The sequence below is a fragment of the Halichoerus grypus genome, chromosome 3 (assembly GCF_964656455.1).
Source record: "Halichoerus grypus chromosome 3, mHalGry1.hap1.1, whole genome shotgun sequence".
NCBI classification, from domain to species: domain Eukaryota; kingdom Metazoa; phylum Chordata; class Mammalia; order Carnivora; family Phocidae; genus Halichoerus; species Halichoerus grypus.
This window is the reverse complement of record NC_135714.1, coordinates 197,026,134-197,045,439: the sequence shown is the minus strand read 5'-3', so window position 1 is coordinate 197,045,439 and position 19,306 is coordinate 197,026,134. Positions and strand designations below refer to the sequence as shown.

The 19,306-nt window shown below is 37.0% G+C and overlaps 1 long non-coding RNA gene across 1 annotated transcript in view; it reads left to right on the top strand.

Moving 5' to 3' along the window:
- Positions 1-542: 542 nt before the first annotated feature.
- The window catches only part of LOC118528435 (uncharacterized), a 1,879,419-nt gene continuing 1,860,655 nt past the window's right edge, over positions 543-19,306 (top strand). The window contains exon 1 of the long non-coding RNA XR_013446214.1: positions 543-659. This is a non-coding gene — a long non-coding RNA (uncharacterized LOC118528435). The remainder of the gene's footprint in view (positions 660-19,306) is intronic.

The following is a 19,306-nucleotide window of genomic DNA, read 5'->3' as shown; positions in this document are numbered from 1 at the left end:
CTGTCCCGCCCCGGCCCCGCCCGGCTCCTCGGTCCCTCCGCCGAGGTCCCCGCGCCCCCGGCGGGCGCGCACGCACCCGGGCCCGCCGCAGCCTCCGCCAGCCGCGCGCAGCCCCGCCACGCTGCAGCTGGAGCGACCGCGGCCGGCCACGCAGATTGGGGGAGGAGGGGGAGGAGGGGGAGGAGGGGGAGGAGGGGGAGGAGGGGGAGGAGGGGGAGGCGCGGGGAGGGGGACGGAGCGAGGAGGAGGAAATAAATAAATAAAACAATAACCTCCGCGCCAATAAGAGCGAGGGAGAGAGAAAGACGCGGTCAGAGAGCCACCGGTGCCTGTTCGCTCGCCTCTGAGAGGTTCTCCGTGCGCGCGCGTGTGTGTGCGTGAGTGTGTATTTGCTGGGACTGGAGCTGGAAAGTTCAAACTAAACGTGTTGCTCTCGCCGGCTGCCGAGGCCGCGGACGAGGCTGCCCAACTTCTCCGGGCCGAGTGACTGGCGTTGCCCAGCGCCCTTGGCGCGGCGGCGGCCGCTCGGCCCTGCGCCCGGGCGCGGCGGCGGCGGCTCCGCTCACCCCGGGAGGGAGCCGGCGGCCAGGGCTGGACTCTCGCCCCGCCACCTCCAGCGACGCGCTCTCCGCAGCCTCCGCGCCTGGCGCCCGCAGAAGGTACGTGGCACTTCCATGCACGGCTTCCACCCTAACACGCCCCGCGTGTATTTTCGGCTGCCTGGCTTCTTCCCTTTCCAGGAGTGGTCATCATTTGTCAAACTTTACCTCCACCACGCACTTGCCGGCGGCGGCTGCAGCCGCCCTCGCAGGCAACGTGGGCAGCGCTTGCAGGACGGAACCGGGGTGGGCTGGGGGGGCGGATCCGCTGCAAGCGGGGTTTCCCGTCTGGCTTGAGCTCGCGTTTCCGAGTAAGTCGCCCGTCTTACCTTCCGGGGGTGCCCTCTATTATGATGTTCCCTGTGATGCTTGTAATGGCTTTCCTCGGCCCTTCTGCACGGAAGGACGTACAAGTTTGCAGAAAAAGGTAGATGTAAAGCAGGGGAAGTTTGCACCGCTAGACTCCGAGAGAGGAGTAACCCTTTCTTTGCAGTAGCAGCCCCGGTGTGGAAGCGGCGGCGGCGGCGGCGGCGGCGGCGGGGACAAGCGGCCTGGCCGGGGGCGGCCGCTGCATATTGTCCCGTCTGGGACTAGGAACCGGAGGGAAAGTGCGGCAGCCTCGTCCGAGAGCTGCCTGCAAAGATGCTGCGGAGGAAAAAGCTAAGGGCTCCTGATCGCTTGGTAAATCACGTCTGGAGAGACATTATTTTCGTTTGTGGTATTTATATGCTTAACTGGTAGACGTGCTTTAAAAATCCTCTTAAAACTTTTGTGCGTAGAATTTTCGGATGTAGTTTGGGTGAACGGCTATAGAACCTCTAGGATTAGTGTCCAAAGCCATAGGGTTGGAGCAGTGCACGGACCTGCCGCGAAGAGCCTGGTGCCTTCTTGTTTGTATTCTGTCAACTACTGTGAAGCGTATCTTCTCTGCCTTTGTATTTTAGTGACGATTGTGCATTCTTATTAATTTATTGTTGTTGTGATTATCATCATTATTATTTTACAGTGAAGTGAGAACTCTAAGTGAAACCAGAATTAAAAAGTCACAGTAAGTTTCTCAAGCAGTGTGCTTTTTGAAGCCACCTGCTGAATTAGTTCGTATTACTTCTTAGAGGTTACCACTTGGTGCAGGAGACGTAGGCATATCCAGCAGATGGAGCAGTGGAAAACTGTACTAGAACCTATCTAGCACTCATTTATCCCGATTCAATCATGATGATATCCCCCCCCCCAAAAAAAGTATATGGAACTCATTTTGGAAGAGATACTGGATTTTCTGTCCTATTTTAAAAAAGAATCATGCCAATTGAAATACAGTGGGAGTCTATTTGTAGAAACCTCAATTCTTTAAGCTTTTTTCTTCCATAAAGCATTTTTAAAAAATAGTTTCTTGTACTGACGAGATTATGGTATGATTCATTTATGTCAGAAATGTCAGTTGGTCCTATGGAAACAATGTTTTCTGCCATAATAAAAGTCCAATTATTGTGTTGGAATTTAAAAGATTACATAAACTTGTGTTTAAGAGTGAGTAAGCATTATTAATTTGAATACTTTTTAGTAGTTTGAATGAAACTGGGTTTTACAAAGAAGATAGAGAGATACAGATATTTCTTGGAGTAATTTACTGTAGCTGAAATCAAATGGGAAAAGTTGATAAAACTTTTTAGTAATTCTGATGAATTGCTCATTGTCCTTCCCAATAATGAAGGGGTGAATTTTGGAACTGCTATTATCTGAGCACATTAGGCATACATTCAGGTAGAAAGATACAAATCTTCAGAAGCTACGTGTATCCCTACGTCGGTAATTATGGCAACAATAGTAATGTGGAGAGATAATCTGCCTTTTCACAGAAAGTTAAAAACTTACAGTCATTAATCTGACAGTGTAACTTTCAAGCAAACAGAGAGAAATAGGCTGCCCATTTTACAGACAGACAAGCAAAGGCTTACCTAAATTCAGTTTTTAGTTGCACTGTTTCAGAAAAGAGCTGGTTCTTGAATTTATTCTGCCCATCTTCAGTCTCTGCTCTTTCATTGTGATTTGCTGTAGATTTTACTGTGGCGTAGAGCTATGCTTAACTAGTCTGGAAGTATCCAATTAGGTCTTATTTTGATATCATTATTTAGCAATTTAAAATTATAACTATATATCAAACATTTTAAGGAACTTTGAGACAGATAGGATGCTTTTGGAAAGGGTAGTACCAGGAATCATTCTAACAAAACATGTTTATAACATATATGTGATTATTGTCTCAATCATCAGGTCGTGTCTTTAGAAAAGCACTTAATTGTGCGTTCTAAATCTGCATTTCCTTTACATTCACATAATATTAAGGAAGGCTTGGAACTCCCCATGTTGTCAAATAATATAATTACTTTTGTGAAGGAACTGATTTTATCCTGCCTATTGCCACACAGATTAAATTATTATGGATTTTAAAAATATCACATTCCATACCCCTTTACACATGCAAAAACTAAAGGATTTCAATGTAAAATGCTGAAAGTTTTAGGTCATGCTTAAATGTTCAAAAATACAAGAACCAGACATTTAGTAATTCCTCCTTATTGTTAAACATATTAAATTCCTCGTGCATATAACTCTTACTGATAATTTAAAGTCAGCTTGGAACAGCAATGTTAATTTAGTAGAATAGGTTAGAAGTGAATATAGTATGGTCACTGGTTACGTGATGTATACATTTCCAAAGAAAACCAAGTGTATTTGTTTTTTCCTGTGAACTCAATCTCTCTGTATATTCATTTCTGTATACTCATATGTAGATAGATCCTTATATTCATATATAGATAAATTGTATTTTGGAACTTTAAAAACGTACTCAAGACTCTCTTCATACATTAGTGAGCTTCCTCAGTTAAGTTTACTGGGCAGCTGGATTATGTAACACACTAGCGAAGCTGAGTTCAAGGTGGAAAGCATTGGCTAGATAGATAGCACTCGGACTCTTGGTAATGACAGTGCTAGTGTACTATATTGCTGCATTTGGGGAAATACTTTAATCATTAACTTTTTAATTCTTACTTTAAAAGGTACAGGATCAAAATTAGGTTCTTTAAGAGAATCTACTAAATAGTGTGTCTATTTTTAACCTAAGCTTTAGGGTAATAGTTGAAGGTTGGCAATCACCAAGTGTTTGTACTGGTTGTTACAGTATTTTAATCCACGTTTTGTATTGTTCATACCTTCATTCCATTTCTTCAGGACTTCATTTTGTTGTAGCTATACGAGGTAGTGTTCTTCCAACAGTATAAATTGTAGCAATTAGGCTTCGCCTTAAATATAGTTTAACTAAATTAAGCTTTCAAAAACATATAGAGGGATTGAGAGTTTATGAAGAAGCTATGAGTATTGGGTTTTTTCTCCATTAAATTATCTCCTAAGAGATAAAATAGGTTTATCAGTCGTTGAAGATCAAATGTGAGATGAAACCTTTTTATCCTTTAATTTCTATCTTGTCACCAGCCTATTTGACTTCACCTGTAATGTAAAGTATGGTTGAATATGACTTTCACTTATAATTTCTAGAAAATGCATGTATATTTGAAGCTGGGTTTTATGGGGGGCACCATTAGTTCTAAGAAGAGTTTTATGCAAGACTGCCTAAGAAAACAATTCCAATATAAGAAAAAAGAATGACTCTGAATAAGCACAGAAGTTACAAATTTATCTTGAAATATAAGTCTGAGCAGAAATGATGAGGATCTCAAAATATATTTCGAGTGATATTTCCAACTTTGACTATTACTCTAATTTAATGGCATTAATGATGCATTGGGTGCATATACCTTTATATTTAAGGAGCTCTTTATTTCAATCAACACTTGTTCTTCTAACATGAGTATAATATTTCACTTTTAGTATTGATATTTGGGGATAGATTTTGTTTCATTGGTTATCCAAAAGTCTTTTTTACTTTAGATGATTTCATCTATGTGATTGCATAGGGCATTACTAGTTCTCCCATATGGCTTTAGAGATATTTGATCATAGAAATATGTTTGGGTAAGCCATCCTACTCTTCACTCAACTACCATAATACTTGAAATTATCTCTTAAGTATAGCATATTATGTAGATTATTTATAATGTTATTTAAAGGTTAAAACTGTTGGATAAGACAAATGCAGGTATTTCTTTGTAATGGTAGAAAATAATCTCCCACATTTTTATAGGACCTGTATTTAGAAGTTTTACTGAAACAGATGGATGAATCAAAATTGGTATCAAATCAGTGAAAAATTAAGGATTTAGCACAATCATTTATAAATTATTACAATAAGCATATCTTTCTAGTTATTTTTTTCAAGAGGTAGGAGATTTGAAAGGGATGGAGAGAGGCATAATTAGAAGATAGAGAGCATAATCATGAAAGAATTCACTATCTGATATTATTAGAAGAAACAGTTGTCTAGTATTTATATTGCGATAGAATATATGTCATGATAACTTTATGATTTTGATTGTTTTACAGTGTCCCCGTGCTCAAAATAATTATTTTCTGTTTTCTAATATGAATATTGTAAAGGTTTTGAAATATTTGATCAATTCCAGAACTTTGTCCAAAACTAAAGGCAGCTCTAATATACTTTTGGCAAATTCAAAGCCTGAATAACAGTGTTAAAAAACAACAACAACAAAACAACCCTTCAAATTGATATTAGTTTATACATACCTCAAAAATCTGCATTATCATTACTTTGCTAGTAACTTCAGTAAGAATATAAATTGTGTTACACTTCTGTTTAACTCTCTGTATTTAGTAACATACAGGATGTTTAGGAATCTGCTGGTCTTTTACTGGACTTTTGTAATAAATATTGATCATCATTATTGTATGACAGTGATCTTCGATGCTAACTTCAGATTTAGAACATTCTCATGCAAAATAAACAATCTGAAAAAATGTGCTGAGGCTATAGAATTCACTTAACTGGTCCCCCCCCCGCCCCCCGCCAGCAAGTGGGCAAGTAAGAAGGGAAAACATGCATTCCCCAGCCACAGTTACATGAGGGTGGGAGCAAGGTGAATACGGACACCTGCTTACAACCATAGCTGTTTGCTCTCCAGTCTCCAGAACAAGTTTGTTAAATAAACTTGATTTTTACATTTTTTAAACCTAGATATATTTAATGAGAACTAATTATGGTTACAAATATCAATTCATCAGTAGATTGCATCAATATTTAATTTTTTTACGTTATAGTCCAATCAGTTATTCATTAAGTGTTAATTAAAGCAAAATTTATTCACATTACCTTTTAAAAATGAAAAGTATTTTGGCAGTTACATGTAATATCAGCATGGACTGGTTTTGGATAGTTATATACTGAAACGAAGTAGAAGTTGTTAATGCAGTTTTCGGGGATTAGTTCTGTTATTTGGAAGATAAATATTTCTAAGTTTAAGCTGTGGTTATATACAAAATTTAACAGCAGCATAAACAAGCACACCCATATTTCAGCAAATATGACAACTAGAAATGATAAATGGGCCTCTGTGTATGTGTGTGTATGTGTTTTAATTTTCTGTGTTAATTAGTATGTACTATCAGTAGAATAGAATATCCTGAAAGGATAATGGTATCCTATTGAACATAGATTTTAAAAGTTAAGTGGTTATATTATTAAAAAATAAATATGTCAATTTACTTGCTATCCCTTAGCTTTTTTCCTGAAGAGTATTTACCTAAATTTAGAGAGTATCCATAAGCTTGATAGAAAGTATTTAAAGGATAAGTATCAAATTAAATGCTTTATAAATACTAGTTTCCTCCTATCTTTGATCTGTTCTATCATCAAATTAAAAAAAGAACAGAACAGTACATATATATATATATATATATATATATATATTCATTTAAATAGATACACGACAATCCAAGAGCTTAACAACTGGATAATATTTGTTTTGTGATAGGATGTATCATAATTTCTTTTCTCTTTGTCTTACACATTTATTATTTTATTTTAATATCATGTGATATATAGAGATTTCTTATGCAAAATAAGTTTGTTCTATGATCAAATTACATCCAATAAAATACCTTGCAGTTTTATGTGTGATACATGTAGATATTGAGTTCCAAAAATACTAAAATTACATTTTGTTTGTATCATTATTTATACTGAAGGTCTTCGCTAAAAGACAGATCTAAGAACTGTTTATCATTGTGAAGTTCTTTATTCATATATGTCACAACACTTTTACATACAACTTAGTGTTTTGCTTATTAAATTGAAAGCATAGTTGATAATATTTTAGCTATTGCCAACTTCATTTTACTTTGACTCAAAAATACATTAAAATCATTGAAAGTATTAACAGCCTTAAAATACATTTTTCCTAAATTTAATTGTATAAATCTAATTTGCTACTCATTTCTTCAAAATTGTATTGTAATTATGAGATCAAACTGTAAGTATATTAATTTTAATATAATTATAGGCCAGTGATATTTCTTTTCTGCCTATAGTCTACATCTTTTAGAAATCTAGTAATAATGTTTTAAATAATATAGTGTCCCTTATTAATAAACTTGTGGGGCATATTATTCTTTTTAAGATTTTGCTTTGAAACAGCTAACAATAACCGATTTGAATAAAAATAAAATAAATTTTTAATGGTTGGTTTAATACTTAAAAATAAATTTCAGTTAAACGAAAAGTTTGTGTGACAACCTAGATCAAAATGATACAAAAAATAGAAATCTCAGTACTTGGAAATCCCACAAATTTCAAAGGAAAATAACCTTCAAATAATTCAGTGTAGAAACAACATTAATAACAGTCTTGAGTTTTCGAATTCTTGGTACTGGTTTTGGTAAGATTTGCATCCATATTGGCATGCTAATAATATTTACATACAATCATTTATAACTTTATTTTTCTTAAAGTGCATTTAAACCAATATTGAATTTTGTAATATTAGTAATTTCCAAATTTGCTTTAAAATTTGAAGTTGTAGTACTTAACAAAAACCCTCTTTTATTGATACATTTAAATAAAAGTGTGTAAGTGCCAGTAGTCCAAAAAACACAAGTTATTATAATGATCATTTTTTTCAGAGAAAAACAAACAGGAATATGACATTACAAAGTATCTTCAAAACACACTCTACCCCCAAATCAGCTTTGCTATTAATTGTATATAAATAAGGTTATCTGCCTAATGCTCTATTTAATATTTAAATGTTGGACAAAGTGATTTGTGTAAAGTCTAGATTGAAAATGTGATGACATGAGGATACAATTCTTTGCTTTTCCCTGTTTCTGGAGCTTGGTCATTTGAGTTTAGTTCATTTTATTTGGAATCACCTTGTTATTAACAGCTCTAGAATACAACTGCTAAATTTTTGCAACACTTGTTATTTCTCTAGGATAGTCTTTCACAACCCCAGTGAAATTATGGAAAGGCAATTTTTAAATGTGTAACAAATCCAAAGGTAACAACATTAAAGGACGGTGGTTTTGCTTATGTAATGTCATGTAAAAATTATAAATGATGTATCTGCTTAAAAAATTATTTCTGATTTTCTAGCTGGTCATATGTTAACAGTTTCTGCCATTAAATATCTTTCAACCACAACATCATTTTAGTAGTGGCATATTATTTCATTGTTTGGAATTAATGGAATTTATTCAGCAGTCTCTTAGAGTTGGATATTTCTTTTTTTTTTCTTTTCTTTTTTTTACCATTTTCATAATAGAAAAAAAGCAAAATGAACAGTTTTATTGTTTGTGTCTTTGTTGACATTTATTTGAGATAAATTCTCAAAACTGAAATTATTACATTAGAGGGTATGCCTGGATGTCTTTTATTTTAAATATAATTAATAATTAGCTATAGCTTTCATAAAAGCATGTTCTTAAATATTTGGAACCACCATAGTGTTGTGTTTGACTCTTAAGTAAATTAGTACTTGAAAAATACTAATTTTGATATTTTTTGATCGTAGACATAACGCTGAATGCTGCCAGAATCTGAGATTTGATTTTCATTCAAATCTCTGTGATCTTGGGTCAGTTCTTTCATACGTCTTAGCTCCAATTACCTTTTCTATAAAGCAAGGAGTTTGTAATTATGCTTAATAGAACATGGCCACCATGACAGTTTATTATTCTAAGCCTACTTCTGATTTTGGGAAAAAAGAGTGTAGGAATAAAAAGAAGTCTGTATTTCCATGATTTATTGGCATTAACTAACTTATTGCGAGCTTCAAGATTGCAAAATATTTTTTGTCGGTTATCTTACAGTAATATTTAATAATAGAGCCAATTATTTGGACTGAAGCTTAAATTAGCCTGCAAGTTAACATTCTTTTTGCTTTCCTCACGTAAATAATTTCATAGCTGACCGCATAATATTTTGGAATATAGGCAAATAGATAGTGGGATATATACCAACAATTAACTTCCCATGTTACTTCATCTTATGTGTATGTGAGTGTGTGCATGTGTATTCCCATACGTATGGTAATTCTTGCACAGACTCACACAAATTCTGTTAATGTATATTATAGGCCAATATTCACATGCACTTTCGACTTATGTAAATAGGTTTTGAAATATGTAAATATTTGGCACCATTTTGTCACTTAAATTTTTTAAAATATTCGTTCACAATCACCTTAAGATTTATAATAAAAATAAGTAAAATAAAAAAAATGCTTTTATTATGTTTGGATATTTTGCTAGATTAAGTAAACTTTTAAAAGTACTTGCTATGTGCTATTCAATGAATTTATGAATTAGATTTGCCCTTATTCATTGCCTTAAGTCCAGTTTTTTTGGTGCCCGATCTGAATCTGATCATCCAGGGCCATATTCTCAAAAAATTCTGTTTCCTCTTTCAGTGCCTGTCTTTCTTCTGGTCTATAAACATGCTCTCTCTCCAGAGGTTTTTGTTTTTGAAAAGGTATATACAAATATTTAGTAAATGTAATTTGCAAATATATTTGGGGCTGTATGAGGGTAATATTTTCTTATGTTTGTAAAAGATACTCTAGTGTTTCCCTGCTATTCTTCACTTGGGTCTTCTAAACCAGAGTGCGTGCGTGTGCGTGTATGCGTGTGTGTGTGTGTGTACCGGAGTGTATGTAAGTGCAGGTAAGCACTCAAACAACAGACACTTATACAAACCACACAGTTTTTACCGGTTACCATACCAAGTCTCCCATTTTACCTCCGAGCACACCATACCAACAGTAATCTTAATGATAAAGGTTGTTGTTCTCTGTCATCATGAGTTTGATCCCATATAGCAGAGCTTCTGGGATATATCCTAATGCTAGATCAGATTGTATGTAAAATACGGAACAGGAAAAAAAAAATGAGTGTATTCTCATGAACTGCAATCAAACAGCATTTTATTTATTTGTTTATTTTTAAAGATTTTATTTATTTGAGAGAGAGAAACAGAGATAGCACAAGTGGGGAAGAGCTACCCAGGTGCCCCTCAAACAGCATTTTAGAAAGTGTATACTTTATATCAGTTGCATAAAGAATTTTGTGTAGATAGAAATTAGATAGAAACTCTCAGCCGCAATTTTTTTTTTAAGATTTTATTTATTTATTTGGCAGAGAGATAGAGCACAAGTGGGCAGAGTGGCATGCAGAGGGAGAGGGAGAAGCAGACTCCCCGCTGAGCAGGGAGCAGACGCGGGACTCGATCCCAGGACCCTGGGATCATGACCTGAGCCGAAGGCAGACGCTTAACTGACTGAGCCACCCAGGCGCCCCTCAGCCGCAAATTTCTAATCAATCTTGGTCTATTAACTCTGATGTTCTGCTGTTTTCTTATAAAGCCAGGAAGCAGTGAAAAGTTTCCCAAGTGTGTGGCTAAAGTTTTCGGTAAGAGTGGAGGGGTAGAAGAGGGAGAATCCTGGTTTCCTACGAAGTTCTCCGTTAGTGTTTAGTCATTGTTGCTGCTGTGCTTTTATAGTAGTTTCCAGTTTTTTTTTTTTTTTTTTTTTTCTTTACCTGAATTCTTGGTCTTTCTTAACTAGAGAGCCCTAGAGGCTGTGGGATCGCATAAATTCCAATTAGGCCAAAGTGATCATAAGGGCCATTCCCTTTGAGTCCACTGCCTTGTACAGACTATTTCATTTCAAGAAAAATAAACACCGATGATCGCAGGTTACTTTGTAAGTTAACTGATCAAGGCTTGAATGCCTTCCAATCATTTTCTTCTAAACAGCTTCAAATGTTTTATGTGTTCTTCCCAGAAAATGCTGCAGAGACCTGGTTCTGCAAAATTATAAATAAATAGATTTCTTTCTTTTAACCCCTCTGCCTCCCTTTTCTGGAAGTGGATGCATTTTTATTTCTTATCCCGCTAGAATTAAACCATGTGATACTGTTACAATTATTTATATTTAAATATCCATAGGCTTCGGGCAATTTGTTCTTTTGTCTATTGAGGCCTTTTTACAGAGGAGAAGTTTTGTCTCTGGGCCATCAGCTCCATTGTCTCTAAACACCTAGCTGACCCAAACAGTTCCTCTTCTTGCAGAAGATCGATCCCTTTGTCCCTTCCTGTTCTTTTAATCCCCCCCACCCTTTCCTACACTTAAGCAGAAAAGCTGAAGTCTCTCCACCCTGCTCCCTCGTTCGAGATTTCATTTCCATCCCCACACATAACCCACAGCATTCCATTCTGATCATCCATATTATCATTATTAGTAAGCACCTAACTGAATATGATCTTGAAAATTTAAAAAAAAAAAAAATACTTCTCAGCATTAGACCTTAGGAGGAAACCAAATACAGTTCACAGAATTAGGGGATTGGGGCAAATTAAAAGATGTCTATGAGAGTTTCTCTATATGATTTAAAGAATGTAATGGCTATTTAAATTCAAGGCATGGATTGTTGTAAAAATTAGTTTTGCAGATGCTAGGAAATACAAGATAAGAGTATCAATAAGATCAATAAGAAAACGTAAATTTTTATATTTTGTGTCTTTTTTCTCATCATCATGCAGCATAATAATTTATTTGCATAGCATTAAGTGTATGTCATATTAAATGAACCACTCTTTTATTTGTCAGTAACATGAACCTTCTTTCACTTCTCTAGCATTGTTTGATCAACAGTACGTTTTCACACATCTTGTCATTGAGTCTCTTTAGACTTATCTTGCCTCAGAGCCAGTTCAAAACTTTAAAAAAGGAAACAGCTTGCTCTAGATCCAGCCAGTCAACCAAATTTTAAAAGGCAAAGTTATTTTCCTGAAGCCTAACATTCATGTGGCTTTGACATTTTTTCTTCAAGTGTTCACCCAGATTTCGCTACCCTTGTTTTAGTTAATTGGGAAGTCAGCCCCAAGAAATTCTTGATTGCATCCTTGGGAGATGAAGAAGGGAGCCCTACCCGCTTTGAAGGGGATCAAAGCGCTGAAAGAAATGCTGACAGGGAGGGTGGCCTTATTAGTTTCCTAAGGCTGTCGTAACAAATTTCCACAAACCCGTGGCTTCAAACAACAGAAATTTGTTCGCTCACAGGTCTGGAGGCCAGAAATGTGAACCCAGGCTGTTGGCAGTGTTGGCTCTGGAGGCTTTGAGGGAGAGTCAGTTCATGACTCTGTCCCCGCTTCTGGCGTGGCCAGAAACCCTTGAGGGTCCTTGCTTTGTAGCTGAGACACTGCCTTCTCTGCCTCCAACTTCATTTTTTTTTAAAGATTTTATTTATTTATTAGAGAGAGAGCACAAGCAGGGGGAACAGCAGGGGGAGAGGGAGAAGCAGGCTTCCCTGGGAGCAGGGAGCCCGATGCGGGACTCGATCCCAGGACCCTGGGATCATGACCTGAGCCGAAGGCAGATGTTTAACCAGCTGAGCCACCCAGGCGCCCCTGCCTTCAACTTCATATCACCTTCCCCCTGGGTTTGTTTTCTTCTCGGCGTCTGCGCGTGCCAGCCACCCCTCTCCTTACTCTTACGAGGATACCAGGCTTTGGAGTTCGTGCTGGTCCTCAATCTAGATCCTTAACTTCATTGCATCAGCAAAATCCCCCCCTTTTTTTTTCCCAAATAAGGTCATGTTCATAGGTTCTGCAGATTAGGAATTAGGCATCTCCGGGGGCACTACTCAACCTACAACAGAAAACCAGCGACTTTGGTAGAACTTAAATGGTTAAATTTGGATAGGTCGTTTAGACTGTGTCACCTACAAAAAATGGTCTCTAAAGGTGGTATAAAACAAATATAGTGGTTGGCAGTGTTGCGAAATCTTTGCCAGACAAAGGAGGTATACTGTAGAAATCTGAGACACGAAACGAATTGAAGAACAGAACACACATACTGGTAAGGACCTCTAACATGATTCAGGGAATCTAGCATTAGACACAGAATCTAGCAAGGAGGAGGATACATGTTCCTGAGAGAAGTTCTGTCAATGGCACCGCTGGTGAGAATTCTGACCTTGAACTGCTTGGGTCAGGGGCTTCCCACGGCCATTTCTAATGTTAAGGGTTTCGTTTCTCCAATCAGTTCTACATAGTAAGTGGAAAAAGCAGAGGCTCAGTAACTAAACAGAACCAAGGTAAAGTCTGGCTCGTCAGTTACTAATATCCTGGACATGAATGCTATTTATTTTATTTGAACATCAGTTATCCTATCTGAAAATGAAAGTAATAGGAATTATTTTTCATTATTGTTGGGAAGAAAAGCATCTGTCCTCAATGCTGTCCAAAAGAACTTTCTGTGATGATGGGAATATTGTCCACCTGTGCTGTCCAAAACGGTAGTCACTAGCCACAAGGTGAGATCTAGGAATGTATTTAAGTTTAATTAATTTGAATTTAAGTATCTGCTTACTGGCTATCATACAGAACAGCTCTGACAGTTGCTGGCATATGGAAAAAATACCTCTCTCTTTTCATTCTCTTTTCCTTCTCTCTCTTTCTCTCTAAACAGGTGGAGTTATTTAAAGTTTAAGGGGCCAGAAGCTGGTATGTATGTCTTGAATTTAGTGAATTTTAAATATCCTCTATTAGCACAGTAGTTTTTATACTTTGCAGAACAATGTTAGAAACATAACTTATATAACCTTTGAAATCATAGCACTATAAAAAAAGAAAATTAAATATAAATAATTTCTTAGACTCATTTCATGATTTAAATGACTATCAGGAAGATCTGAAGGAGGGGTTATGCCCTAGTAGATACTAAGGTTCATTATAAAGTTACACAATTCAAAATAGTATGATAATGGAAAGAATAGAATATATGTGTATGTACATATACATATGTCCAGAAATAAATATATCATGTATATATGGAATGTTAATATGTGATAACAAAAGGCATTTAACATCCGTGGAAATAATTGTATTAACAACCCAAGGTAAATATCTTCATAGACAAATATTTATTGAACTTCAGAAAAGAAATATAAAGATGAGTAAAAATATACTTCACTATGAACTGAAGAAATGCAAATAAAATATAAATTTGGTATTTCTGTTTTGAAGGGTCCTTAAAAAAATAGAACACTACAGTTTCCATACTTCTGATTATGCCTGTATTCCATAGCTTCCTTGACCCCAACGTTAACCACAAAGGTGGTGTGTGGATTTGCGGAAAGATATGGGTCAGGGACGGAGAGAGGGTCAAGGATGATGAAAGCAACAGAGAGATTTTTGCATCATCACTTGTAATAAAAAGGTTAATAGAACACTGCGGTGTCAAAGGCTCCATGCTTTGCTTCTTGCCAATTGTTAAATACTAAAAATATTACGAAAATGCAGTCTTGGCCAGAGTGTAGGGAAGTAGCCTTGTATACACCTGCCGGCCAGAGTATAAAGGTAGACAGCCTTTCTGTGGAGCACTCTTACAATACTGATCAAAACATAAAAACTGATATGCTGTGCTATAGAAATTCTCTTTATAAAAATGTAATTCAATGAGATAACCGACTAATTGTGCATTACATATATGTAATAATATATTAAATTTTGTATATGTACACACACACACACACACACACACACACACACATATATATGTAAAAGTTCTTCTTGGCTTTGTCTGTAATAGCCAGAGTGAGGGGGGCAAAAGGAAAGTAACCTAGATGTTCAGGAGTCAAGGATTGTTTAGATGAATCATCTAATATTCAACAACGAAACGTTGTAGTTGTTTATTTATGAAATGAAAAAATCTGCAGGTGATATTGCAAAGTGTCAACAATATTTGTATACTTACAGGTATCTGTGTATGTATATGTGCATATGTCCTCAGAGAGAGCTGCCTTACAGGACCATCCAGAAAATGTTAACAGGGAAAACATCGCCCCTATGGTGCCCCTTGGGTGATTTAATTATTTCTTTTTAATATGCTTCTTTGTGAAGCTTGAAGAGCATGTGTTATAATTTTACTTAATGGCTGATATCTTGCCTAATTTTTTAAATCAATTCTGTCAGTCGCTTGATGTGTTCAGAATCATATCACTGTGATGTGAGTAGCTCTTAGGCAGTAGAAATTTTGATTAAGATCCAAGGGAAGAAATGTCGCTCTTCCAACTGGGGATACCTATGGGGAGGGAGACTTTACACAGCCTGTTGACTCCGTGCCCCTTGACCAGACCAGGAAGAGTGCACAGGTGCTGGAGGTAAAGGGCAAGAACGACAAATGTGCGGTCTCCCCCAGGATCTAGTAGTAGTAGCTGTGGTATATCACACCTTTTGGTTTGCCAAACTCCTTCCATCCTGTCTGAGCCCCACTTCTGGGACCCAGGTTAGTCTTTTCCATTTAAGTGGAGACAGCACATCCAAGTTCTGTCTCTCCTTGCCTGTGATGTGAAGCGAAAGGGATCTTGATGAATGAATCCAGCACTTTTTGATTATTCCTCTTGTGCCATGCTCAGTGCCAGACCCTGGAAACTCAGTCTCTGGAAGTCTGGTCAGAAAGGCAGATGTCTAAGGAAATAGTTGGAAACATTGTAGCTGGCGTTTGTATGAAATGTGTAGAATCGGTGCAACAGAAAACAAATGAGTGAGTGCCAAGGGCAGGGCCGGGGGCAGAGGGTAGTGGAATGTGGAGTCATTGCTGATGTGTGTGGTATTTCTTTCTGGGGTGGTAAAAATCTTTTAAACTTAGGTTGTACGTCACTTTAAATGGGTGAATTTTATGGTATGTGAATTATTTTAAAATCAAGATGCTAATGAAAAACTCAGATGAATAAGCATTTTCCCTGACTGTGGGGATAAGGTTTGGGCACTGTTAGGAAAGGAGGTGGTGGAGGGTATCTTCTGGGCTTCAGATGAATCCGAATCTAGGCTGGTGAAGGGATCAGGCAAGTGTGGGCCAGGCATGTGCACCTTAAAATGTGCCGCATGTATGGTTTGGCGTCACCGGTCTGTATTGAGTTGAGGGCTGGGGTAGGTTGTCGAGGAAGGAGATTCTATCACAAAGGACCTTGGTCCTATCCTGAGAAGTTTTAGCCAAGTTTCACTTAGGTAATGTTCCTGAGGTTAACATCCACTTCTGGATTAATGAATTCTGGTGTATTTTTTCTATAGCGACATTTCAACTGAGTGTGTGTAAGATTTACCCAAGCAGCTTGCTTAAAATGCAGACATCTGAGATCCATACCCAGAGATTCCGATCCAGGGGGTTTTAAGTGGGGGGCAAAATGTCAACCTTTTAAATAAACATTTGGTGCAGGTGGTCTATGCACCAGATTTGGAGAGATACTATTTAGAATATATTTATTCTTTCATATCCCATATGCTAAATGCCTTACATAGTACATAGTTGTGAGCATTTAGGTGCTCAGGATATTAGATCGTGAGCCAGTTCTCTGCCCCTCACATTCAAATTAAATTGAAATTACACGTTTTAAGAGAAAATAAAGTTCTTACTGTATATCGTCCAGAGAGCTTATGATCTTTTTTTATGATATATGATGTATACAAGAAATAAAGGTGGATGTCATTTGTAAATGTGGAATAGGTCAATGAAATGTTACCCACAAAATGAAACTCTTACAATCTGCAACTTGTGTAAAATTATTAACAGGTATAATTTTAGGGGACCACAATGTGGTAAGATGTCTAAGGCTGGGGAGAATTTAGCATAGGATTCAAATTTTGCGCTTTTCTTCCTTGATGAGGACTTACAGGAACCTATTTTTTAAAGTACATTAAGCATTATGCTTAATGAACATGCTTTGAAACAATGTACTGCACTTGATTTTAGCCATGATCACATGCATTGTATTTCTTTTAAGAGGAAGATAAATATCAAGACTGTAATTGCAAAGCTTTTTTCTCCCCCAGAGAGTGTTTGCTGTGAACTTCTATTGATCCGGAGTGATTGTGCAGAAAGGTATACCATTGTCCATGGGAAATTAAGTCATGATACCTCGTTTTAGAGATACGTGCATATTCTACCTCAGGTTTCTTCCCTCTCCAATGAGCTCTACATTTTTCTTTTCTCCAGGACTCTTCAAGACTCTACTTTGGGGAAATAATATCTCTTGATTGTGGCCTCAGTTAGCCAGTGAATCTGCCTCATTTTCGTTAAATGTTATTTTCTTGTTATGATCATTATTCTCAATTAATTTTAATTTTTCCCCTTGACTGTGCTTTCCAAGAGGTATACATTATCAAGAAGATGCCTAATTACTGGAAGGATTTGTTAGACGTAGGAACTCCAGGCAACAGGACTCTTAATAGTCCCAGGAAAAGTAAGTGGCATGAAAGATTTAGAGAAGTTTACCTTGTGAAAAAATAGCATTCACCCATGTCGATGTTTATTACTTAAAATTTCACCATTAGAAAGAGACTCAGTCTGAAAGCAGTGAGCCCAGTTAGAAGAAAATATCCTCGAGAGGGACAGTGCTCATTCAGTTAAAAAACACCTTTTTTGTATCCCTACTATGGGTCAGCCGCAGAGACTTCCATATACAGTTTTTATGATCTTTTAACCCTACCACACTATCCTTTTACTATAACCTGCATCATTTTAGATGGTAAAAATTCACACACAAAGAGCATAAGGGTATAATCCAGGAGCCACATTTCGTAAGCAGCCAAGGCATGATTTAAACAAAGATCTTTTTAATTCTTAAACCCAAGCTGTTTCTGTACCATGATATGGGCATTTTAGAAGCAAGATATTGATCATTTCAAACAAACTAATAGGCTCGGAGACTTGGTTGAGCAGGTGAAACGTGGAAGACAGTGGACATTGGTTTAGGGAGTACGAGCGGCTGAGAAGAGAGGAATCAAAAGACCTAGGGCTTATTCAGATTCTCCTGACTCTCGGTAAATTTTCAGAACTGCATGGGACTTGGGGGCCATGTAGTCCAGTCCTCTTTATTTTCTAAATGAGAACTGAGGTTCTCAATTTCAGAAGGTCAGAGGTGTCATTTATGGTTTCTGTTCTTGGAGAAAACTGAGAAGATGGAGATTGGAGGAAGATCCCAAATCCCAAATCCCTTAGAACGCAAGTGAGGTCTCCGCGGGAGACAATAAGAATCAGACTGTAAATCCTGCTACAGAGAAAACACTTTTCAGGATAGGCTGAGTGCCATTGAGTAAAGAAAATGTAACAAACGGAGAGCCTGCCAGTTTTGTCTACTCTTAAAATTATAGTATAATTTACGTTTTTTAGCTGAATAATCTAGGTTTCTGTGTGAAGAAGAAATCTTGAAGTTATCAGTTTTACTGTCTTGTACAAGTATTTCACTACATACACTTTAAAATATATTACAAAACATTGTCCTTAAGGGGTGGGGAGATGGGTTAAATAGGTGATAGGGATTCAGGAGGGCACTTGTGATGAGCCCTGGATGATGTATGGAAATGCTGAATCACTAAATTGTACACCTGAAACTAATATAACATTGTATGTTAACCAGCTGGAATTAAAATAAAAACTTAAAAAAATCCTTTGTGGTAATAAATAAACAATGAGATCATTATTTAAATAATGAAAGCATAATTTTGAGTAAATATTAGTAGCATAAAACCTGTAGCTTATTAATCCATTTGTTTTCAAAAGACAAGTTTTAATTTAATCAGTGCTTGGGTGAATGACCCATCATACATGCAGAGGAAAAAAGGTGACAAAATATGTTTAGCCCCATGATTGTTTCAAATACCAGTTTATACTTAACATGAAGCATAGCACAAGGCATTGAATAAAGATTCAATAATTAACGAGGCAATTAATAAATAAGAACAGTAGGGGCTCAGTCGGTTAAGGGTCCGACTCGTGATTTCGGCTCAGGTCATGATCTCAGGGTCCTGAAATCCAGCCCTGTGTGTGGCTCAGGGCTGGGTGTGGAGCCTGCTTAAGATTCTCTCTCTCCCTCTGCCCCTCCCCCTGCTCACATGTGTGCTTGCTCTCTCAAAAACAAACAAACAATAAATAAGAAGTGATTTATAAAAACAAACAAAAAACCCCAAAACATTGTCCTTAAACATTTATAGTATGAAAAAAAATAAATGTTGTTCCTTGAAAATACATTTAATACAGAATGAATTTCAGCATTTTGAGAGGAAACCTTTTTAGCCTGCAATTTTTGATAGTTTCAAAATAGTTTATATAAGAAATTTGGTTATTTTCTCCTAATTCTGTTTGACAGAACTCTGTGTATGTGTATACATGCATTTAAAAAAATTAAAGAAAAGCATTTCAAATTCGTTTTGAGAAAAATGAAACAGTTTTGTTTGCTCA